Source organism: Dipodomys merriami, unplaced genomic scaffold (assembly GCF_024711535.1).
Source record: "Dipodomys merriami isolate MVZ:Mamm:240054 unplaced genomic scaffold, mDipMer1.0.p SCAF_500, whole genome shotgun sequence".
NCBI lineage: Eukaryota > Metazoa > Chordata > Mammalia > Rodentia > Heteromyidae > Dipodomys > Dipodomys merriami.
This window is the reverse complement of record NW_027206070.1, coordinates 461,797-488,370: the sequence shown is the minus strand read 5'-3', so window position 1 is coordinate 488,370 and position 26,574 is coordinate 461,797. Positions and strand designations below refer to the sequence as shown.

Here is a 26,574-nt window from a genome sequence, read left to right as displayed (position 1 = left end):
TGTAGGCAGGGCAATCCACCTAACCTCAGCTGTAAACATCCCATTGTTGCCCCAACTGAAAGGCCCCCACATTCCTTGACTTTGGGGCTTTTCATTAGCCTCTACCGCCTTGCTCAGACCTCCTATAAAAACCCAGATCCTGTCCCAGTTCCCTCACAAAACCTCCAAACCTGCTGGAAGGGCTGTGCCCCTAGCTGTTCATCAATAAACAGTCCTCACCTGTTGATGATCAAATCTGGCCTGTTCATTTTCCATTCTCCTCCATTTTCCTAATACGGACAGTCTGTATTCTATGATCCAGAAGAGAGAAAATTAGGTAAGCATCCATTTAAAACCTTCTGAATAATTTTGATTCAGCCCACATCAGTTATCTGTCCATACATATGTCCAAGTGAGAGCATATTAAAAGAATTTAGGGTTTTAAAATTTAAACTTAAATGTAGAATGAAATTGGCCCCAATGCATTACATTAAGTTGTTTAGAAACAACTGAGAAACCTAAAAGTCTATAAGAATTTTTTTTATTGGAAGTGTAGGGATAGTGGAATTTGCTACTCTATATTTTAAGCAATTTAAGCAATTTTAACAAATTGGCAAAATAAAATATACATTTGCAGCAGACTTAACACATTAATTTTTGTATATTGAAAGGAGCACAAGCCTCAACAATATGTCAAAGATATCCTCTTATTTATCTCTAAAGGTTTATGCTTCTGGTCTCTTAATAATAAAACTTCAAAATGGTTTTCATCTTCAGCAAGTTGTGCAAAGGAGTTTTGCTTCATCATGTCAGTGTTGAATAAAGTGTATGTGCATTTCAGTTGAATAAAGTGTGCATTTCAATGTACAATACATCTGGATTATTGTCAAACTTTCCACATTTCGCCCTTCTCTTACCCCAACCCCACCTATCCCTTCAAGTTTCCTATTTAAATTCTCACATATGCACATTGAGTTTTATGAGTGTATTAGTCCACCATTTCCCTCTCCATTCTTCTGCGCTACTCCCCTTAAGCCCAGCTCTCCCTTTTAAGACTTATTTCAACTTCATGGTATTTTGTGAAATTTCTCTGCCATTTTGGCATTTGGCTTTGGGCTTGCAACATTCTCTCTTCCATGTTTGACCTACATAAATGAGGCTATTTCTCCACTTTTCTAATCTCTGAATAGCTGAGATAGGTTTCCATTACTATTGACCTTCTGTCCTAAATTCAGAATTGGTCCTTCAGGGTCATCAATTAAAGCTTTTTTCTTCTCTACACACAGACGATGGAAGGAAAATAATTTCCATGCTCTCAGCATTATGCTATACATCATGAATTTCTACTACTTATCACTTCAGCAAACTATTTTTTAAATTTATCCATTTTTTATTGTACATAGGGGTTACAGTTACATGAGTAATGTTTTCTGCATCATATTCAAACACTTTAAGTGAATATCGAGGGTAATTTATCTAGTATTGTAAGTTTAGGAGCAGTCTTCAATTTCTGATGATAGAAACATTAGTCAGTTTAATTATGTACATTCCACTATGGAATGAGCCTTTTAGTCTAAATTTTCAATACATTTAGAGGTACTTTTTATTACTAATTACAAACATTTTATTTCAGTATTTGCAACACTACCCCAATTATTATAAATTTTTCACATTAAGCTAGACTGAACTTTTTCCTCCCATTTCCCCCACCAATTCAGGTTAAGTCTCCTTTGACTTTATTATTTGAGAGGCCAAGGGAAGAGGGAAAACAGAGAGATGATCATTACTCAGATATATCCTTCCTCTTCCTTTTGTGTTATTCTTGTTTTTTTTTTTAATTTCATTTTATTTTATTTGTGAACGTACTGTACAGAGGGGTTAAAATTACATGGGCAGGATAATGCTTACATTTCTTACCAAGTATTGCACCTTCCTCTTTGGTTTACCTTTCACATCCCTTCCCAGCCTCCCCGCTCCCCCCCAATCACAATCCTTCTCCTTCCCCCCCGTCATCCCCCCCCTCCCGCACCGACATTGTAAAGCTCGTTTTGGACATGACAACTTGTACTTCTCATTGTTGCAACAGGTCCACCTGTATCATTAAACAACTGGTTTTTCCCCAACTCCTCCACAAGTTATACTGAAATCAAATATAGTGAAAGCAGGGGTTATACTGTGGGGGAGGGACATACAAAGCAACAAAGAGATAATCTTATAAATGCATTAGAAACACATGCATGAAAGAAAAAAACATTAAAATACATATCTAAGGGCTCATTTTCCTAACATCACATTATCTGAACATTTCCGCTTGATTCATACATATACTAGATATTGCAAATAAGGGAAACCATGGGACCTATGTTTCTTTGGGCCTGGCTTACTACACTTAATATAATTTTTTCCAAGTTTTTCCATTTCCTAACAAATGGGGCAATGTCATTCTTTCTGATGGAGGCATAGAATTCCATGTGTATATCTACCACATTTTGTTGATCCATTCATCTGCTGAGGGACATCTGGGTTGGTTCCATATCTTAGCTATGGTAAATAATACTGCAATAAACATTGTTGTGCTGGTAGCTTTAGTGTGGTCTTGTTTGTAAACATTTGGGTAAATGCCCAAAAGTGGGATTGCTGGGTCATAGGGGAGATCTACGTGAAGTTTTTGAGGAACCTCCATACTGCTTTCAAAAGTGGTTGAACAAGTTTACATTCCCACCAACAATGAAGTAAGGTTACTTTCTGTCCACATCCCCTCCAGCATCTGTTGTTGTTAGAGTTCTTGATTTTTCCCTTTCAAATTGGGGTGAGGTGATATCTCAATGTTTTTTTGATTTGCATTACTTTTATGGCTAGGGATGTTGAACATTTCTTCATGTGTCTATTGGCCATCCTTCTTTCTTCTTCAGAGAAGTTTCTCTTTAAGTCTTTCGCCCACTTACTTATTGGGCAGTTGTTTCTTTGAGGATTTGTTTTTGGGGGATTTAATTTTTTGAGTTCCAAGTATATTTTAGATATGAGACCCTTGTCCGTTGTATGACTAGTAAAGATCTTCTCCCAATCCGTGGGTTTTCTATTGATCTTGCTAGCTATGTCTTTTGCCCTGCAAAAGCTCTGCAACATTATGCAATCCCATTTGTCCAACCTTTCTTTGATTTGTTGTGCTTCCGGGTCTCTATTCAGAAAATTTCGGCCTGAGCCAAGGAGACCTAGGGTTTCTCCTATTCCATCCTGTAATGTTTTCAGAGTGTCTGCTTTGACTTCAAGGTCTTTGATCCATTTGGAGTTGATTCTGGTGCAGGGTGATATATAAGGATCTAGCTTAAGTTTTCTCCATGTAGTTAACCAATTTTGCCAGCACCATTTACTGAAGAGGATGTCTTTCTTCCATTATATTGTTTTAGCTCCCTTATCGAAGATTAGATGGCTATAGGTCTGCAGGTTCATTTCTGGGTTTTCAATTCTATTCCATTGGTCCTGCGGTCTGTTCTTATACCAATACCAAGCTATTTTGATTACTATGGCTTCATAGTAGAGTTTGATATTTGGTATTGATATTCCTCCAGCAGTGTTCTTTCCGTTGAGGAGCGTTTTTGATATTCGGGGTCTTTTATTGTTCCATATGAATTTTTGGATTGCCTCTTCTATTTCCTTGAAGAATGAGGTTGGAATTTTGATAGGTATTGCGTTGAATTTGTATATAGCCTTGGGAAGTATTGCCATTTTCACGGTGTTACTCTTGCCAATCCAGGAGCATGGACAGTTTTGCCATTTTTTTAGTTCTGTGTTGATTTCCTTTTTTAAGATTTTAAAGTTTTCATCATAGAAGTCCTTCACTTCTTTAGTTAAGTTAATTCCTAGTTATTTTATTTTTTGTGGGGCTATTACAAATGGAGTTGCTTTCCTAATTTCAGCCACACTTTTCTCATTGTTGGCATACAGAAAGGCCATTGATTTTGGGGGGTTAATTTTATAACCTGCTACTTTCCAAAAGTTTTGAATCAGCTTGAGTAATTTGGGAGTGGAGTCTATGGGATTCTTTAAATACAAGATCATGTCATCTGCAAAGAGGGAAAGTTTTATTTCTTCTTTCCCTATTTGGATCCCCTTATGTCTGCATCTTGTCTAATTGCTGTAGCTAGACATTCTAATACTAGATTGAAGAGGAGTGGATAGAGTGGGCATCCTTGTCTTGTTCCTGAGTCAAGAGGAAATGGCTTTATTTTTTCACCATTGAGTATAATGCTGGCTGTAGGTTTGTCATATACAGCCTTTATTGTATTGAGGAATGTTCCTTGAGATTCCTAATTTATCCAAAACCTTCATCATGAAGGGGTGTTGAATCTTGTCGAATGCTTTTTCTGTATCTATTGAGATAACCATGTGGTTCTTATTCTTGCTCCTGTTGATGTGATAAATAATACTAATTGATTTGCGTATATTGAACCAGCTTTGCATCCCTGAAATGAATCCAGTTTGATCGTGATGTATGAATTTTTGGATGAATTGTTGAAGTCGATTGGCCAAAATTTTGTTGAGAAGTTTTGCAACAATATTCATCAAATAAATGGGTCTATAGTTCTCTTTCTTTGATGTGTCCATGCCTGGTTTTGGGATGAGGGTTATGATGGTTTCATAGAATGTGTTCCGTAGTGAGCTTTCTCTTTCAATTTCATTGATGAGTTGGAGGAGTATTGTTGTGAGCTCTGCTTTGAAGGCCTTGTAAAATTCCGCTGTAAAACCATCTGGTCCTGGACTTTTCTTAGCTGGGAGGTCTCTTATTGCTGTTTCTATTTCAGTGCTTGATATGGGCCTGATAAGATAGTTCAACTCATCTTGGTTTAGTTTTGGCATGTCAATATTTGCTAGGAAAAGGTCCATTTCTGTCAAGTTCTCAAACTTATTAGCATAAAGTTTTGAGAAGTATTCCCTTATAATGTTCTGAATCTTGGTTGTTTCCGTGGTGATGTTTCCATTCTCTTCTCTGAGTTTAATAATTTGAGTATGTTCTCTTCTTTTTCTGATAAGATTTGCTAAGTGTCTGTCAATTTTGTTAAGTTTTTCGAAGAACCACCTCTTTGTTTTGTTGATTCTTTCTACAGTTTTTTTGGATTCTACTTCATTTAATTCTGATTTAATTTTGATTATTTCTTTCCGTCTACTGGATTGGGGTTTATCTTGCTGCTCTTTTTCAAGAAGGTTTAGATGTGTCATTAAATTGTTAGTTTCAGATCTCTCCAATTTGTTGATGTAGGAGCTCAGAGGTATAAACTTGCCTCTGAGTACTGCCTTTGTTGTGTCCCAGAGGAGCTGGTAATTTGTGTGTTCATTTTTGTTGAATAGCATGAACATGTTAATTTCCTTTCCAATCTCTTCCATGACCCACTCATGAATCAGCAGTGGGTTGTTCAGCCTTCATGTGATACCGGACCTTCTTTGGTGGCTTTTGGTGTTGAGTTCTAATTTTATTCCCTTGTGGTCAGAGAGAATGCAAGGTATAACTTCAATGTTTCTGAATTTAGACAAATTTGCTTTGTGGCCTAAAATGTAGTCTATTTTAGAAAACGTTCCATGTGCTGCTGAGAAAAACGTGTATTCTGATGCTGCTGGGTGAAATGTTTGGTAGATGTCTGTTAAGTCTAGTTGATCTATGCAGCTGTTTAGATCTGCAGTTTCTCTGTTGAGTTTTTGCCGAGTTGATCTATCCAGTGGGGAGAGTGGTGTGTTAAAATCCCCAACAATTAATGTGTTTGTATCTATACGGGATTTGATGGAAAGTAATGTTTCTTTGATAAATTTGGGTGCTCCATTGTTTGGCGAATTGATATTTAGAAATGTAATATCCTCCTGAAGGAGAGATACTTTAATTAGTATGTAGTGACCTTCTTTATCTCTTCTCACGATTTTTAATTTGAAGTCTATTTTATCTGATATTAGCATTGCAACTCCCACCTGTTTATGGGGGCCGTTTGCTTGGTAGATTTATTCCAGCCTTTAACATTGAAAATGTGTTTGTTTTTACGGGCAAGATGTGACTCCTGCAGGCAGCAGATAGAAGGGTCTTATTTTTTACTCCAACTAGACAGTCTATGTCGCTTAATTGGAGAGTTAAGTCCGTTAACGTTAAGAGATAGGACTGAGAGGTATTTGGGAGTTCCTGCCATGTTATCCACCTTCTTGGGGGTTGCTAAAACTGGGTTCTTCCTAAGGATCTTGGATTCTCAGTTCGGGTGCAGTTTCTTGGCCTTTACTGTGGTATTGTTGGTTTTCTATGTGTAAGACATTTTTAAGAATCTTTTGTAGGGCTGATTTGGTGGAGATGTATTGGTTGAATTTTTCTTTGCTATGGAAGGTTTTTATTTGGCCTTCAGTTATAAAGGAGAGTTTCGCTGGGTACAGTATTCTTGTTTGATAGTTGTTTGTTTTTAGGTCATGGCGTAAGTCATTCCAGGCTCTTCTTGCTTTGATTGTCTCTGCTGAGAAATCTGAGGTGATTCTAATTGGTTTCCCTTTATAGGTGATTACTCTATTCTCCTTGACAGTGTTAAGGATCTTTATCTTGGTCTGAGTTGATCCTGTGTGGATTATAATGTGATCGTGGGATGTCCTATTCTGGTCTGGTCTAGTTGATGTTCCAAAAGCTTCTTGTATCTGAATAGGCCTATCTTTTTGTATGTTTGGGAAGTTCTCTGCTAGGATCTTGTTAAACAAATTTCCTAGACCATTAACTTCTGTTTCTATGTGTTCCTCTACACCCATTATCCTTAGATTAGTCCTTCTGATGGTGTCTTCCAGGTGTTGCATAGATCTATCACATTTCTTGGACTTGTCTTGGATGGTTGTATGTTCTTTCTCTATAATATCTAGGCTGCTTCAATCCCTGAGATTCGATCTTCTGCATGGTCTAACCTGCTGTCAAGATTCTCTACTTTGTTTTTTATCTCTTTTCCTTCTAATTGGACAGGTTTGATGGCTTCAAGTTCTTTGTTGAAGCTCTGTTTTAGGTCTTGTATGAATTTCTTTACTTCCTTAATTTGGTGTTCAGTGTTTGTTCTCAAATCACTTAGTTGATTGGTTATGGTTTCTTTGGACTCCCATTCCTTCTGTTGGGTTCCATTCAGCATTCCCTTTGTGGTCTCCCTGACTTCCTTCAGCTCTTTGTTAATGCATTCCATGAATGCCTTTAGTGATCTTTCTGTATTGTCTACCTGGTCTCTTTATTCCTGTATTACTCTTTGATTAGCTTCCTCCCGTTCATGGGATTCCTGTAGTTCTCTTTACTCCCGTTCGTGGGATTCCTGCAAGTTCTTTTTGAGTGTTCTCAGCCTGCTCACGCCATTCCTCTCTTTCTCTTTGAGTATTCTCAAGTTGTTCACACAAATCCTGTATCAGATTTTGAGTAGCTTCCTCACGCTTATGATATTCCTGTATAAGCTTTTGGGATGCCACTTCTCTCTCCCTTTCACGCTCATACAGAGTCATTTGTAAGTTGTCAAACTTCTCATTTATCATGTTTGCCAGCAGTGTTTTTCGAGCTATTTGGGAACTCTCCTCTGGATTATTCATTATCTGTTCTGACCCCTGATTATCAAGATTGGGAATTGAGATATCCAGATTTGCCATTTTTCTTGTGTTTTTTCCAGCTTACTCTGCCCATTTGAGATGAAAATAGCACCAGTTTTGTGCTAGAACACTATCTTAAGGCAACCATCAATCATAGTTTGCATTTGTACAGTCAATAATCTACAAATACAATCTAGTTCAACAGATACATCTATTCAACATCAAACAACTATATGTTAATCGGCTTCGAACCGCAGAGAAGAATTTGGAAAACCAGAAATTATTAGGATTAGGGAGAGATGTGGGTAAAAATTAGGAATAGATTGGTGTGGGGAGGCACAGGGAGAGTTAACTATGTCCTAATTTCAATGCAGGAAATAGGTTGGGTAGGATGCAAGTAGAGAGAGAGAGAAAAAGAAGAAAGGGAAAGGGAAATGAAAAGAGACCAGAAAAAAATAGAAACGTAAAAATTAATATTATTATGGTGATTAAAAGACCATCTATTTAGAGAGGAATGTGAGTAAAGAGAAGGGATGGGATATAGAGAAGTGAAAACCTTAAAAAAATGCTTATAATATTATATAGGTATAAAGAGTTAGTACTGCTATTAAGGAACTTAAGTCTCAGAGGTTTTGATTTCAGTAATAAATTTCTGGATTAAGTGTGTACACAATGGGGGATAGGGTCTACTAGTTAACTACGGGTTTATCTGAGGATGTGCAAGACAAGAGTTAAGTCACCTAAAAAAGATCAAAAGAGAGGATAAGGTGCAAAGGATAAGAAAGGGAGAAAAAAGATCAGAAGTGCAGTAGAGCTAGACAAAAAACAAAAAAAAAGATAGTTAAGAAAGAAAGAAAAACAGAAAGAAGACCAGAAAAGAAAGGAAAACACACATTCACGTATTCCTAAAATAAAATTTATAAGAGGAAAAAAAAGTTACTGGAAAACAATTATTTTTTCAAAAAAGCAAGAATTAAAGATTAATAAAATTTTTAGAAAAGGAAAAAATTTATATATATAAGGTACCAAAAAATAGAGAACAAAAAAAAAAAGAAAAGAAAACAAGAAGAAAAAAGAAGTTCTTTGATTGTTTTTTAAATGTTTTTGGGTGGGGTGGGAAGAATCCTGTATCTCCCTTTTGTCTGTAACCAGCCTCTTGTTGGAGTCTCTGGTCAGCTTGAGGTCCTGTGGCTACATTGGTTTCTTAAGTCAGTTTGTTCGAACAGGCAGAAAAATGCTCTGCTTTACCCAAGATTTTGAGATCCCCCTCCCAGATTAGTTTAATGGAGGGTGATCTGCTTTGAGAGTCACAAAAGAGGGGGATGCAGTGGGGAGGCCTTTCAACAATCAGTAGCTTTTCCCTGGGGCTATTTTGTGAAAAAACTCACAGAGCCCAGCCTGGAGCCATTCTCAGGGTTTCTGTTTTTCAATTGATTGTGGAGGCTGCGAGAGGGAGGGGCAGCCTCTGGCTCTGGTTACCCTGTGAGGAATGCCACTCTAATGGCTGGCGCCTGAGCTGGGTGACTTTTCTTTGGATGGAGCTGAGTCTGGCAGGTTACTTCGCAGTTAAGTTCTTATGACCTGCTAAATGACTTGTTTTATTCCAAGGCCTAAGTTGGACCTGGCAGCTCCTCTTAGCTTTGTCGTTATCCAAGATGGAGATCACTGGTGCTGCCGGGGAGGGGTGGCCTTCCCTTCTCTGCTCCCTGAGAAGGAGTTAGGACGTTGGGCTTCTACTCATGCCGAGTCTTGGATCCTGGGTCGTCTCTGGTCTGCAAACTGCAGAATGAAGATGTCCGCTCCTTGTCGGTTCTTGCTGGTGTTGAGTAGGATCCGCTTGCCCGCTGCATCTTTCTCCTTTGTCCAGGACTCTCTGTGTGAGTGCTCAGGTATGGCTCCAGCTGCAGTGGGCGCCGAGACCCTGCTGCCGCCGTTGCAGCAGGTGCTGGCAAGCGCTCAGATGTGTCTTCTTGCCTTGGTTTCCCCTCTCTTGTCTAACTCTTTGTCCTGTGATGGCACACTTGGTGTGATTCTCTGGCTTAGGGCTGTTTACTGGAACTCTAAAACTGCTTTCTATGTGAGAGCTTGTTCAGATTCCAGCTTCTCCTCCGCCATTTTCCCGGAACCTCTGTGTGCTATTCTTGTTGAGAGGAAGACTAGATTAGAGAACAAGAGTGATGCTTGACTTCACAATACAAGGGGGGCATTCCTGGCATGTAAATAATAGTTTCTCAGAATCATTTAAACTGCTTCCTCTTGCCTTCTTTGTAACAGTACTTCACGGTGTTACCCTTGGTGCAGAAGGAAGCACACTAACAGGTTACTATGTGTAAATTGGTATTTTATATTTCATCTTATTACTACCAAAAGTATAAAGCTTTGGCTACATAAATGCAAAGGCACTGATTGTCCAATAACACCTTATAGACAATTCTTCTCAGCACGCTTCTCCTCTCACATCCTCCCTTCCCCTCCCCTCATTTGCCCTCCTTTCCTTTTTCTTTCTTTGTGTTTCCATCCTCCATATTCATCTTTAACTTCATGCTTTCTATCTTCCAGTAGCAAGTGATTTGATTTATCAGACAACACACAAATAATTGAATTTTTTTTCTCTTTTTTGTGATGATTTATTTTTAAGAATTGAGTTCTAGCAGAGCACCAGTGGCTTACAACTAGCTACTATGTAGGTTCAAATTTGACAATTGCAATTCAAAGGTATTCCAAGTAGACAAACCTAAGAGATTCTTTTCTCCATTTGTGGTAAAAGGAAGAAGTAAAGTTGGGGGTGAGGTGATATAGTCCAAACATTGAGAATTAAATCCCAGATATAACTCAAGGCCAGGAGTTCAAACACAAGTAACAGGACAATATAAAAAATGTGTCCTACCTGTTTGAATGGGGAAATTTCTCCAAAAATTCATACCCAGGAAAATTTTCAAGGTCAAAGACTCTTTCAAAGGCTCTTTCACTTCTTAACCTGATTCCTCTGCTTAATTCACATTATGGAAAATAGGAACCACACTTTCCATTAAAAAGTATGTGCATGGCTAAACATGCACATGTTTACCATTTTTAATGTAAGGGAAACATGGGAGAGGAATTCACCTCACTTGGGTGAGTTAGGTTTGAATCACTGGCAGACTTTTGCAAGTAAATGAGCATTTGTTGACATATAAAGAAGACTGGACAGATGGTTTTCTAGGGGAGGGAATAAACTAGCTACAGTCCAAGTTGGAACTAGAGTAAGTTTATTCCTATGATACTGTAAAGAAAATTTCATCTCATAGAACACTATGCAGACAGTAATTTCAAAAGGATTAAAAACTAGAAGATGGCTGAGGAGAAGCTGGAGGCTAAACAAGGTCTTGCATAAAAAGCAGTTTTAGAGTTCCATTGAACAGTCCTAAGCCAGAGAAGCACAAAAAATCCCTTAGGTGTCTAGCTAGACAGCAATTGTTTCTAGACACTGCATATGGTGTGAGCAGTTTGCAACCCAAGCGACTGTGAAAGATATTGGACCCTAAAAAAACTGACAATAGCATAAACCCAGTCCTCTATGACAGATTTAGCAAGGCCTATCTTGAAGATTGTTGTTAGGGATATGATGAAAAACTTATAGTTTATTTGTGATTACAGAATTCATTTACACATATCCCTCAGCCATTAACTCTATTTAACATAGTTCCTTTTGCTCTAACTTATTTTTTTGGTTCAGAAAACTGTTTTTTGTTTGTAAAAACTTGTCTGTTCAAATTTATAGACATGGGGAAGTGGCGTTGTAGCTCAAGTGGTAGAGAGCTTGCTTTGATCTGAAAAGCTGAGGGACAGCGCCCAGGCCCAGAGTTCAAGCCCCACGACCGACCAAAACAAAAAACAAAAAAAACAAAAAACAAAAATATAGACATGGGTTTTTAATCCTTTTGAAATTACTGCCTGCAAAGTGTTCTATGAGATGAGCTTCTCTTTACCCTATCATAGGAATAAACTTACTCTGATTCAAACTTGGACAACAGCTAGCTCGTTCTCTCTCCTAGAAAACCATATATATATATAGAGAGAGAGAGACTTCTTTACATGTAAACAGACCCTCATTTACTTGTAAAAGTCTGTCAATGAGTCAAATCTAACTCAACCAAGTGTGGTGAATTCCTCTCTCATGCATCCTTTACATTAAAAATGGTAAGAACTGTTCAGTAATGTGCATACTTTATACTATGAAGTCTGACTCCTATTTTCCATAATATGAATCAAGCAGAAGAATCAGTTTAAGATGTGAAAGAGCCTTAAAAATAGTCTTGGACCTTAAAAATTGTCCTGGGTATGAATTTTTGGAAAAATACCAATTTTCAAAGAGAAAGGACTAATTTTTTTTAAATATTGTACTGGTAATGGGGTTTGAACTCCTGGCCTTGAGCTCTATCTGGTCTTTAATGCTCAATGTTTGCTCTATACCACCTGAGCCACACCTTCACTTCTTCCTTTTACCACAGTAGAGAAAAGAATCTCTTAGGTTTATCTACTTGGAATAGCTTCTAATTGCAATTGTCAAATTTGAACCTACCTACTATCTAGGTGTAAGCCACTGGTGATGTGCTAGAATTCATTTCTTAAGAATAAATAATCACAAAAAGAGTAGAAAGAAATATTTGTTCAATTATTTATGTGTTGTCTGATAAACCAAAGCACTTGCTACTGGAAGGGAAAAGGAGAGAAGATAAAGATGAATATGGAGGAGAGAGACACAAAGAAAGAAGAAAGGAAGGGAGGGTAAATGAAGGTAGGGAAGTCGAAGACAGGATACGAGAGGAGGGGGTTGCTGAGTAGAATTGTCTACTCCTCACTAAGGTATTGTTGGACAATCAGTACATTTACATTTATGTAGACAAAGCTTTCTATATTTGGTAGTAGTATGCTGAGATATAAAATACCAATTTGCAGCTAATAACCTGTTAGTATGCTTCCTCCTGAACCAAGGAAGCCACTGTGAGGTTACTGTTACAGAGAAGGCAAGAGTAAGCACTTTAATTGATTCTGAGAAACAATAATGGACATGCCAGGAATACTCCCTTGTATGGTGAAGTCAAGCATCACTCTTGTTCCCTGCTCCAGTCTTCCTCTCAACAAGAACAGCAGAAACAGAAGAGAAGGAGATACTTGAGTAATGATCATCTCTCTGTTTGCCCACATCCCTTGGCCTCTCAAAAAATAAAGACAAAGGAGCCTTAACCTGAACTAGTGGGGAACATGGGGAACATGGAGCAGCATTTCAAATACTGAAATAAAACTTTTTAAATTATTAATAAAAACTAACTCGAAATTTATTGAAAATTTAGAAGACTACAGGGGTCACTACATAGTGGAATCTGAAAATTAAAACTGACCCCTGCTTCTATCATCAGAAATTGAAGATTGTCCCTAAACTTCCAATACTACGAAAATTACCCTTGATATTCACTTAAACTGTGTGAATATAATGCAGAAAATATGACTTTAAATTTAGACTGCTGAAGTGATAAGCGATGAAAATTCATGATAGATAACATAAAGCTGAGAGCATGGAAATTCTCTTCAGTGTGTAGAGAATAAAAATGCTCTAATGGATGGCCCTGAAAGTACAATTTTAAATTTAGGACAGAAGGTGAATAGTAAAGGAGACATATCTCAGCCATTCACAGATTAGAAATGTGGAGAAATATACTCACTTGTATAGGTCAAACATGGAAGAAAGGATGGGGCAAGCCCATAGCCAAATGCCAAATTAGAGATATTTAACAAAAAACTATGAAGTTGAAACAAGTCTTTTTTTTAATTCTATTTTATTTTATTTGAGAACATACTGTACAGAGGGGCTACAATTACATGGGCAGGATAATGCATACATTTCTTACCAAGCATTGCAGCCTCCTCCTTTGTTTACCCTTCACCTCCCTTCCCAGCCTCCCCACTCCCCCCACCCAATTATACCCCCCTCTCCCCCCACACCGACATTGTAAAGCTGGTTTTGACATGACATTTTGTACTTCTCATTGTTGCAACAGGTCCACCTGAATCCTTAAACGACTTGTTTGTCCCCATCTCCTCCACATGTTATACTGACATCAAATATAGTGAAAGCGGGGGTTACACTGTGGTTGAGGGACATACAAAGCAACAAAGAAATAATCTTATAAATGCGTTAGAAACACATGCATGAAAGAAACGAAAACATTAAAATACATATTTAAGGGTTCATTTTCCTAACATCACATTATCTGACCTTTTCCGCTTGACTCATACCTATACTAGATATTGCAAGTCTTAAAAGGGGATCTGGGCTAAAAGTGAGTACTGTAGAAGAATGGAGAAGGAAATGGTGGATTAATACAGTCATAGTACTTAATGTACACATGTGACAATATAAGTTGGAAACTTGAAGGGATAAGTGGGGTTAGGGTAAGGGGCGGAAGAAAAATGGAAAGTTTGACAATGATCCAGAGGCACTGCATATTCAAATGCATATACACTCTATTCAACACTGACATGATGAAGTAAAACCCCTTTGCACAACTAGATAAAGATAATTTTTGGAAGTTATGATATTAAGAGACCAGAAGCATAAACCTTTAGAAATAAATGAGAAGAGAGCATTGACATATTGTTGAGGCTTGTGTCCCTTTCAACATACAACATTTAATGTGCAAGTCTGCTGTAAAATGAAATTTTGTTTTGCCTATTGCTTTTGCAAATTGCTTAAACTAGAGAACCAAATTCCTATATCCCTTCACTCCCAAAAAAATCTTATAGACCTTTAATTTTCTCACTTGTTTCTAAACATCTTAATGCAATGCATTATTGGAACTAATTTCATTCCATATTTAAATTTAATATTTTTTTGTTGTTGTGAAAATACTGTACAGAGGGGTTACAGTTACATGGGTAAGATAATGAGTACATTTCTTATCAAACATTGTAGCCTCTAACTTTGTTTCCCCTTCCCATACCTACACATTCTCACCCAGTTTTCCCCACTTAATCCCCCCCCACAAAAATTGTACAGTTCGTTTTCGACATAACATCTTGTACATCTCATTGTTACAATGAGTCCATCTGTATCCCTATTTAAATGATTTGTTTTTTCCCTTACCCTCCACAAATTATACCGACATAAAGTACAAGGAAAGCAAGGGTTATACCGTGGGGGAGGGACATACAAAACAACAAAGAAATAATCTTTTAAATGTGTTAGATACAATCACATGAAAGAAAAAATTCATTTGAATACATATCTTAGGGTTCATTTCTCTAACATCAACTTATCTGACCTTTTCTGCTTGACTCAGATATATACTAGTTATTGCAAATAAGGGAAACCATGGGACCTACGTTTCTTTGGGCCTGGCTTATTCACTTAATATAATTTTTTCCAACACTTTCCATTTCCTAACAAATGGTGCAATATCATTGTTCCTGATGGGGACATAGAATTCCATTGTGTAAATATAACACATTTTCTTGATCCATTCATCTACTAAGGAGCATCTGGGTTAGTTCCATATCTTAGCTATGTTGAACAATGCTGCAATAAACATAGTCGTGCTGGTAGCTTTAGTGTGGTCTTGTTTGTGAACATTTCCGTAAATACCCAAAAGTGGAATTGCTGGGTCATAAGGGAGCTCTATGTGGAGTCTTTTAAGGAACGTCCATACCGCTTTACAAAGTGGTTGAACAAGATTACACTTCCACCAACAGTGCATTAGGGCTGCCTTCTGTCCACATCCCCTCCAGCATCTGTTATTAGAGTTCTTGATTATAGCCGATCCAACTGGAGTGCGTTGGTATCTCAATGTTGTTTTGATTTGCATTTCTTTTATGGCTAGGGAGGTTGGGCATTTCTTCCTGTGTCTACTGGCCATCCTCCTTTCCCCTTCAGAGAATTTTCTCTTTAAGTCTTTAGCCTACTTATTTATTGGGCAGTTGTTTCTTTGAAGATTTGTGGTTGGGGGATTTAATTTTTTGAGTTCAAGCTATATTTTAGATATGAGACCCTTTTCCGTTGTATGGCTTGTGAAGATCTCCCAATCTGTGGGCTTTCTATTGATCTTGCTAGTTATGTCCTTTGCCATGCAGAAGCTCTGCAATTTCATGCAATCCCATTTGTCCAAACATTCTTTGATTTGTTGTGTTTCTGGGTCTCTATTAAGAAAATTTCAGCCTGTGCCAAGGAGACCTAGGGTTTCTCCTATTCCATCCTGTAATGTTTTCAGAGTGTCTAATTTGACTATGAGGTCTTTGATCCATTTGGATTTGATTCTGGTGCAGGGTGTTCTATATGGATCTACTTTTGTTTTCTACAACTAGTTAACCAATTTTGCCAGCACCATTTGCTGAAGAGGCTGTCTTTCTTCCATTCTATTTTTTAGCTCCCTTATCGAAGATTAGATAGTTATAGGTATGTAGGTTCATTTCCGTGTTTTCAATTCTATTCCATTGTTCATGTACCAAGCTGTTTTGATAACTATGGATTTGTAGTAGAGTTTGAAACTCAGTATTGAAATTCCTCCAGCACTGTTCTTTCTGTTAAGGATCATTTTTGCTATTCGGGGCCTTTTATTGTTCCATATAAATTTTTGGATTGACTTATCTAATTCCTTGAAGAATGAGGCTAGAATATTGATAGGTATTGCATTGAATTTGTAGATAGCTTCGGAAGTGTTGTCATTTTCACGATATTTATCTTTCCAAACCAGGAACATCGGAGTTTTTGGCACTTTCTAAGTTCTGTTTTGATTTCCTTTTTCAAGTTTTTAAAGTTTCCATCATAGAGGTCCTTCACTTCATTGGTTAAGTGGATTACTAGGTATTTTATTTTTTGTGGGGCTGTTTCGAATGGAGTTGCTTTCCTAATTTCAGTCACACTTTTCTCATTGTTGGCATACAGAAAAGTCATTGATTTTGGGAGGTTAATTTTATATCCTTCTCCTTTGCCAAAGATTTGAATCAGCTTGACTAATTTGGGAGTGGAGTCTATGGGATTCTTTAAATACAAGATCATGTCATCTGCAAAGAGGGAGAGTTTTATTTCTTCTTTCCCTATTTGGATACAATTTATGTTTGCATCTTAACTTATTGCTTTATCTAGGCATTCTCATACAAAATTGAAAAGAAGTGGAGAGAATGGGCATCCTTGTCTCATTCCTGATTTAAGAAGAAATGGCTTTTGTTTCTTACAATTAAGTATAATGCTGGCTGTATGTTTGTCACATATAGCCTTTATTGTATTGAGGAATATTCCATCAATTCCTAATTTTTCCATAACCTTCATCATAAAGGCGTGTTGGATCTTGTCAAATGCTTTTTCTGCATCTATTGAGATAACCATGTGGTTCTTATCCTTGTTCCTGATGATGTGATTAATTATACTAATTGATTTATGTATATTGAACCAGCTTTGCATCCCTGGAATGAATCCTGTTTGATGATGGTGTATGGTTTTTTGGATGAATTGTTGAAGTCAATTGGCCATAATTTTTTTAGAAGTTTTGCATCAATGTTGATCAAAGAAATGGGTCTATGGTTCTCTTTCCTTGATGAGTCCCTCCCTGGTTTTGGGATGTGTGTTATGATGGCTTCATAGAATGAGTTCGATAGTGAACTTTCTCTTTCAATTTCATTGAAGCATTGGAGGATTATTGGTGTGAGCTCTGCTTTGAAGGCCTTGTAGAATTCTGCTGTAAAACCATCTGTCCCTGGGCTTTTCTTAGATGAGATGTCTCATTGCTGTTTCTATTTCAATGCTTGATCTGGGCCTATTAACATAGTTTCACTCATCTTGGTTTAGTTTTGTCATGTCAATATTTGATAGGAAAAAGTCCATTTCTGTCAAGTTCTCAAACTTATTAGCATAAAGTTTCCCTGATGATATTCTGAATCTTGGTTGTTTCTGCGGCGATGTTTCCATTCTCCTCTCTGAGTTTATTTATTTGGGTGTGTTCTATTATTTTTCTGACAAGATTTGTTAGGGGTCTGTCAATTTTGTTAATTTTTTCGAACAAACTCTTTGTTTTATTGATTCATTCTATGGTTTTTTGTATTCTAATTCATTTAATTCTGATTGACTTGTAATAATTTCTTACTGTCTACTGGATTGGAGTTTATCTTACTGCTCTTTCTCAAGGAGGCTCAGATGTCTCATTAATTTGTTGGTTTCAGATCTCTCTAATTTGTTGGTGTAGAAACTGAGAGCTATAAACTTGCCTCTGAGTACTGCCTTTGCTGTGTCCCAGAGAAGCTGCTATTTTGTGTGTTCATTTTTGTTGAATATTTGAAGATTTGAATTTCCTTTCTAATCTCTTCCATGATCCAATCATGATTCAATAGTGTGTTGATCAGCCTCCATGTGTTACAGGACTTTCTTTGGGTGCTTTTTGTGTTGAGTTCTAATTTTATTCCCCTGTGGTCTGAGTGAATGCAAGGTATAACTTCAGTGTTTCTGAATTTGGACAAGTTTGCTTTGTGGCCTAAAATGTTGTTTATTTTGGAAAATGTATCCATGTGCTGTTGAAAGAAACGTATAGTCTCATGCTGCTGGGTGAAATATATGGTATATGTCTGTTAAATCTAGTTGATCTATGCATTTGTTTAGATCTGCGTTTTCTCTGTTGAGTTTTTGCCGAGTTGATCTATCTAGTGGGGACAGTGATGTGTTAAAATCCCCAGCAATTATTGTCTTTGGATCTATGTGGGATTTGAGGGAGAGTAGTGTTTCTTGGATAAATTTGGGTACTTCGTTTTTGGGATCATAGATATTTAGAATTGTAATGTCCTCCTGAATGAGAGATCCCTTAATGAGTATGTAGCAAACTTCTTTATCTCTTCTCACTAATTTTAATATGAAGTCTATTAATCTGATATTAGAATTGCAACACCGCCTGTTTATGGCGGCTGCTTGCTTGGTAGATTTTGTTCCAGACTTTCACATTGAAAATGTGTTTGTTTTTATGGGTAAGATGTGAATCTTGAAGGCAGCAGATAGAAGGATCTTTCTTTATAATCTAGAGACTCTATGTCCCTTAATTGTATTGTTAAGTCCGTTAATGTTGAGAGATAGGACTGAGAGGTATTTGGGATTTCTAGAACCCAGTTGCTGTGGCAACTGGGTTCTTCCTATGGTTCTTGGATTCTCAGTTTGGGTGAGGTTTTTGGCCTTTATTGTAGCCTTGTTGGTTTTCTCTGTTTAGGACATTTTAAAGAATCTTTTGTAGGGCTGGTTTTGTGGAGATATATTGCTTCCATTTTTCTTTGCTATGGAAGGGTTTTATTTGACCTTCGATTATGAAGGAGAGTTTAGCTGGGTACATTATTCTTGGTTGATAGTTGTTTGTCTTTAGGGCCGGGCATACACCATTCCAGGTTCTTCTTGTTTTGATTGTCTCTGATGAGAAATCTGAGGTGATTCTAATTGGTTTCCTTTATAGAGAAACTTTAAGGATCATTTCCTTGGTCTGAATTGATCCTTTGTGAATTATAAACTGACGATGTCATAGCCTGTTCTGTTCTGGTCTATTTGGGTGCCTAAAAGCTTCTTGTATGGGAATAGGTCTTTCTTTTTGCATGTTTGGGATGTTCTCTGCTAGGATCCTGTTAAACACATTTCCTAGACCATTACCTTCTGTGTCTAGGTTCTCCTCTACACCCATTATCCTCAGATTAGGCCTTCTGATGGTGTCTTCCAAGTTTTTATTAAATCTATCATATTTCTTGGATTTGTCCTGGATGGTTGTATGTTCTTTTTCTATATATCTACGTTGTCTTCAATGCCCGAAATTTGATCTTCTGCATGGTCTAACCTACTATAAAGACTTTCTTTTTTTTTCTTTTCCCCATAGTTGGTCGGTTTTTATGGCTTCACATTCTTTGTTGGAGCTTTGTTTTAGATCTTGTATGAACTTCTTTACTTCCTTAATTTGGTGTTGTGTTTAATCTCAAATCATTTAGTTGATTGGTTATGGTTTCCTTGGACTTCCATTCCTTCTGTTGTGCTCTATTTTCTTTGTGGTCTCCCTGACTTCTTTCAGCTCTCTGTTTGTGGATTCCATGAATGCCTCTAGTAATCTTTGTCTATTCTCCTCCCACTCTCTGAATTCTTGTAATATTCCTTTTTTAGCTTCCTCACTTTCATGCAATATCTGTAGTTCTCTTTGAGTGTTCTCATCCTGCTCATGCCATTCCTGATTTTCTCTTTGTCTGTTCTCAGCCATCTCACGCAATTCCTTTATTTCTCTTTGAGATTTATCAAGCTGCTCATGAAATTGCTGTATCAGTCTTTGAATAGCTTCTTCATGCTCAGGATATTCTCGTATAGACCTTTGCTTTGCATCCTCTCTCTCCCTGTCATGCTCACACAGAGTCCTTTGCAGATTTTCAATATTTTCATTTACCCTGTTTACCAGTAGTGTTTAGAGAGCTTTTTGGGAGCTCTCCTCTGGATTATTCATTATCTGTCCTGTCCCCTGATTACCATGAGTGGGAGTTGACATACCCGGACTTGCCATTTTTGTTATGTTTTTCTGGCTTGATCTGCTCATTTGGGATGAGAGTAACACCAGTTTTGTTCTAGAACACTATCTTTAGGCAAGCATCAACAAAAGTCTTTAGTTTCACAGTCAAAAGTGTGCAGATACAATGTTGTTCAACAGAAATATCAATTAAACCTCAAACTACTATGTATTAATGGGCTACGAAACACAAAGAAGAATTTGGCAAACCAGAAATTTTAATGTTTAGGGAGCGATGTGGGTAAAAATAGGAATAGAGGGATGTGGAAAAGTAGAAGGAGAGTTAACTAAGTCCTAATCTCAAAGCGGGGAATAGCCTGGATAAATGATATTAGAGAGAAAATGAAGGAGAAAGAAAAAAAGAGACAAGAAATAATAGAAAAACAAAAATTAAAATTAAAAAGTGAAACACTTCAAAATTATGCAAATTTAAAAATGCAATATTCAGAGAAGAACATGGATAGGATAAGAGGAGAGGGATGGAAAGGAGACATGAAAAACTTAGAAATAAAAATGCTTAAAATATTATATAGATATAAAGAGGTTGTACTGCTATTAAGGAATTTAAGTTTAAGAGGTTTTGAATTGAGTAATAAATTTCTGCATTAAGTGTGTACACATTGGGGGGTAAGGTCTATTAATTGACTACGGGTATATTTGAAGAGCAGAACAGCATTTCAGTCACATAAAGAAGAATGAAAGAGAAGAAAAAGTCAAAAGAATGAGAAAGGAAGAAAAAAAGGATCAAAAGGTGAGTAGAGATAAAAAAAAAAAAGAAAGAAAAAAGCACACACACATATACCCCTAAAATAAAAATATTAGAAGAAAAAGAAGTTAATAGAAAAAATTTTAAGTTAAAAATTAAAAAGTATTTTAAAAAATTTAATAAAAGTTATAAAAAAAAGAGTTCTTTCCTTTTTTTGGGGGGGGGATGGGAAGATCCTGTATCTCCCTTGTGTCCATAACAGTCTCTTGCTGGAGTCTATGGTCTGCTTATGGTGTTTGATTTTCCTGTTGCTTTGCTGGTTTCTTAAATCAGTTTGTTTGAGCAGGTAGAAAAATGGTATGCTTTACACAGGATTTTCTGATCCTCCTCCCAGGCTAGTTCAATGGGAGGGAGATCTGCTTTGAGTATCACAAAAGAGGGAGATGGCTGTTTTCTCTAGTTTGGAGATGCTGTGATGAGTCTAGGTTCTGGGTAGAGTTGAGGCCTTTCAGTGAACAGTAGCTTTTCCCTGAGGGGCTAGCTTCTGAGACACTCACAGAGCACAACCTGGAGACATTCTCCAGATTTATGTTTACCGAATTTCAATTGATTGTCAAGGCTGCTAGTGGGAGGGGCAACCTCTGGCTCTGTTTACCCAGTGAAGAAAGACACTGCTTTGGATGGTGTCGCAGGCTGGGTGATTTTCCTGGGTGAAGCTGAGCCTGGCAGGTCAGGTTAGCTTCCTGTGACCTACTCAATGACTGTATTGTTTTCTTCCAAGGCCTGAGTTGGAGCTAGATGCTCAGCCAGGCCTTTGTCAGTATCAAAGATGGAGATCTTCGGTAGTGGGGGGGAGGGGTGGCCTTCTCTCCTCTGCTCCATGAGGAGGAGTGAGGATTTCAGCCTTCTACTAATGCCATAGTCTTGGTTCCTGGGTCATCTCTGTTCTGTGATCTACAGGATGAAGATGACTGCTTCTTGTCAGTTCTTGCTTGAGTTGAGTAGAATCTACTCACCCGCTGCATCTGGCACGTTTGTCTCAGCCTCTCTGTCTTTCAGGTATGGTGGGGATGGATGCTGCAGCTCCCGTGGCAGCGGCAGTTGCTGGCAAGTGCTCAGATTTGTCTCCTTGCCTGGATTTTCCCTCTCTGACATAACTCTCTGAACTGTGATGGCACACTTGGTGTGATTCTCTGGCTTAGGACTGTTCACTGGAGCACTAAAACTGCTTTCTATGCAAGAGCTTGTTTAGCCTCCAGGTTCTTTGCCGCCATCTTCCCGGAACCCTAAATATAAATTTTAAATAACTAAATTCTTTTAAAATCCTCTCACTCAGTCACAGGTATGGATAGATATGTGATGAGGGCAGAATCACAATTATTCAGAAGGTTATAAATGGATGCTTACCTAGCTTTCTTTCAGCTGGATCATAGAATAGACTGTCCTAATTGGAAAAAGTTAGCCTTCCCAGCCTTTCTGCATATAAACACTCCATCAACATTTTATTAAAGGATTATTGAAGACTAGCTATATGTTCATTAATAATGACTGAACATGACAGAAAGTTGAGGGAAAACCATCTACACTTCAGTGAGGTTCTGACTTGTGCTTCACAAAGTGTTATGAAAGCTCTCCATGAGAATTCTAGCAGCTGCATTTCTAAAAAGTCTTTGAGTTGATACACTTTCTGATATTGTCTCAATGGAAGTACTTCTCTTGGAGTTCCATATTATTCAATGATGTTGTATTAGCTCCTTGTTACAATTTTCAGACTAGTCTTTTTTATGAAATTTGTTTTTCAAAATTGCTTTCCCAATTCCATCCACAAACTGCAGACAAAATTTATCTGAATAAAATTTGTATCTGTTGATAGTGCATATACTTTTATTTTTCATTATAAACATAGAACGTAGTAAAAATTCTCATAGCAAGTTCACTGCACTAGCTTGTGGGCAGATTCTAACTTAAATAATATATTGTGTTCACGTAGAGATTTTGATTATCCAAAGTGATAAGCCTGTGGTCCTAAAACCAATACTTTACTGATATTGAGTGACAAATACAACTTCATATAAGTGTAGAAGTTTTCCTTGTATCTTTTTAATATATATTTTTGTTGTAAATATACTGTACAGAAGGGTTACAGTTACATAATGTAATGAGTACATTTCTTATTGAGCATTGTTGCCCCCTCCTTTGTTTTTCCACTACCATCCTTTCCCTTCACACCTCCCCACCTCCCCCCTTCACCTCCCACTCTGGTCGAGTGTCTTGTACATCTCATTGTTCCAATGGGTAAACCTGTATCCTTTCTTTATATCTTAAATGAAGAAATGCTGGCTTGATTTATGCTTATTCTGCTCGTGTAGACACACCTAAGGTCACTCGCCAACTCCAAGAGCACATAAATGAAACGCCATCATTTTTATGTCAGTTGGTATAATTGTGTTCTACATATTTATTGACAGATTACAAATTATTCTCAAACTTTAAAACATTAAAAAGTACTTTCTTTTTTTCTTATTTTCTTGGCCAGCAAATCAGCAGGACCTCAGTCAGCATTTCTGTCATAGAACTTTTCATATAGGTTGGTTAAATGTATATGTAGAGTCCAGTTCTCTGAGGACTCACTTTAGGAATTCATGCTGGCTGTTGGAAAAGAGCTCAAGTAAGGATGCCATTTAAAGCCTTATACTTTATTCTTTACCTGGGTATTCTCCAGCTACTGTGGTTGTTTAGAGTGTTTACAAGAGCAAACATCCCGTAGGGAGCATGGAGACAACACATGACCTATACTTACTGAGACTTCTGAGTGATTTGCTGTCACTTGTACTGCATTTTGTAAGTCGAATCTCTCTAAAACTACCAGTTTTAAGAGATAAGAGGAGTGGTAAAAAAAACTCTTAGAGACAAATACATCTTCAATATATATTGTTCCAAGCATTCTGTCTAAGGCATATTCAGCAAGTAATGAAACTTGTATTGGCTGTAATTATGTGTCTTTCTCCATGTGTGCATGTATACATGTGTATATGTATGTGAGTATAGTAACATACATGTGTACATGTATAAGGAAATATACACACATATATGCATATGTAAATAAATATACATATATAAATATATGTGCATATATATATATATATATATATATATATATATATCAGTTGTTCAGTGATTTAATCTATAGATCCCAGCATATTGTCATTCTCACAAAGTGTACATGATAAATGGGCATCCTTTGTACTCACTTCCCCCATTCCTTTGTTTTCATCCTTGGGAACATCTTTAGTCTACTTTCCATAGTATAGCTTTGTTTTCATTGCATGTACTTACTGATAATAAAAGAAAAAGATTGTTTGTAAAAGAAAAAGAACTTTTTAGGACACAGGTCACAGTATCTTATCCATCCCAATGATTGCTATGTGATAAAAGTTATAATAGTAGTAAAATTGAAAAGGAATTAATAGATTTGGTGTTTTGCCATTTAAATGTTAGAGAATAATATCACATCACTGTTATAACTCTTAAAGAATGCAAGGGTAAGTGATGGTCACTATCATGTTCCCACAAAACCCATGGATCCTGAATGATAATAGTAGAGCAGCAGAAATTCTAAGTAGCAGACATGGAGCATGTAAGTGAAAGAGAGGAAATGAGAGAGTGTGAGAGTGAGAGAGAAATATCATAATACTGAAAGTGCATAACAGATAAACAAGAGCTGTATGAGAATATTCATACTGCTATCTTTAGACTCTAATTGCACATTTGAAGATATTTGATGTATGACAACATATCAACATGAAATATAAAGTTATTTTGATAAAAATAAATGTGACTCAGAAGAAATTATAAATGCAAAAACAATCTTCACAAAAACAAACTCTCAGAGATATTTCATAACTTTGAAAAGGATAAAGTGGCTAAAGTTAGTATAAATTTAGAAGTATTACAATTCACAAAAATATAAAAAGATATTCATATATTTCATAACATAACCCAAATCAGAAATCAAATGTTGTTTAAATGATTTTTGAAAACATAGTCTCTCAGGTGCTGGGAAGGTGGATCGTGGTAGAGTGCTTGCCTTGCATTCATGAAGCCCTTGGTTTCATTCCTCGGCACCACATAAGCAGAAAAAGATGGAAGTGGTACTGCGCCTCAGTGTACTGCTAGCCTTGAGCTGAGGTATAGCACTCAGGCCCCAGAGTTCAAGCCCCATGACCACCAAAGTCAAAATAAAAAATACAACAAAAAGTTTCTCACTTTTATGGCTTTAACTCAGTAATACTGCTGCTTCAGCCTAGGGCTAAGCATTTATCAACACTCCTGATTCAGACTCTACTTGATCATTTTTTAATAAATATTTTGTTTTTAATTTTCCTCTTTGTAAATTCACATTCACCTATAAAACCTGGTTTGGCGATCCCAGTAAGCTTCTCAAAGTACCTCCTAATGATGACTTACCAAATGTTGTATTATATTACAACAAGGAAAACAATTCTACAAATAAAGAAACCCAATAATTAAATATTAATGATTAATAAAATAAAAAACAAAACAATTATCAGTATTTTCAGTATTTGAAGTGTAGACATATTAGATTTTATTATGTTTTCATATTTCTGTACATTTAACACTGGCTAAGGTATTGATGTTCAACCAGAGTTTTATAGAATATGCATAGTCTTAAAGTTTCCCACTAAGATGACTATTTATGGCTCATCTCATCATTTGTTTATGACTTACATCATCATTTTTTCCTCACTAACATATAAAGGAAGTTAGCCCTAATGTTTTAACAGAAACTGTGTAGTTAACATAGTCTTAACTCTTCACTCTACATCTTTACACAAAGACTTTGCAACTTCTCATTAATAAGGTTTCTATAAACTCTGAAATGTAAATATTTAGTAGTTAATATCTGCTACCATAAATCTTAAATACTTTATAGAAAAGTTTTATACTTGCCAAACAATCCTAATTTTGGCATATATAAGCAAAATCCCAAAATTAAACATGTGTAAAACATTAAAACTTTTAACAAACCTTAACACTTGCTAGAGTGTTCATTATGACAGGTGCCTTTTATAGAATAATTGAATTCCTCCTCCTACACATTTCTTGAACAACAAATATCTGGAATTACTTTGTTTTGACATGTCAGTCTTGATTTTATTCTTAAATGTGTGCTTATGTAAGAAATACATGGTTCTAAAATTTCACAACAATTCTTTTGAACTTACTAGTTTTGAACTTACTAGTTTAATAAAAAATTATTAGTTTAATAAAATCAATAAACTATACTTTATATAAAAAATGTTCTTTGCTCAATTCAGCATCACATACACTAACATTGGAACGATACAGAGAAGATTAGCATAGCCCCTGTGCAAGGATGACATGCAAATTCGTGAAGCATTCCATATTTTTACAAAAAGAGATGCTAGAAGGGATGTGGCCCCAAGGGAACCGTATGCATTCTTGGTGGGAGTGTAAACTTGTTCAATTACTTTGGAAAGCAGTATGGAGGTTCCTCAAAAGACTCTACATAAAGCTCCCCTATGACAGCAATCCCACTTTTGGGGATTTACCCAAATGATCACAAACAAGACCATACTAAAACTACCAGCACAACTATGGTTATTGCAGCATTACTTACGATAGCTAAGATATGGAACTAACCCAGATGCCCCCATTAGATGAATAGATCAAGAAAATGTGGTATATATACACAATGGAATTCTATGCCTCTATCAGCAAGAATGACATCTCCCAATTTGTTAGGAA

At 36.8% G+C, this 26,574-nt stretch overlaps 1 non-coding gene across 1 annotated transcript; it reads left to right on the top strand.

Moving 5' to 3' along the window:
- Nucleotides 1–26,110: 26,110 nt before the first annotated feature.
- LOC138810620 (U6 spliceosomal RNA) lies at nucleotides 26,111–26,217 on the top strand. The gene has a single exon (XR_011367201.1). It is a non-coding gene; the product is annotated as a U6 spliceosomal RNA (small nuclear RNA).
- Nucleotides 26,218–26,574: the final 357 nt, after the last annotated feature.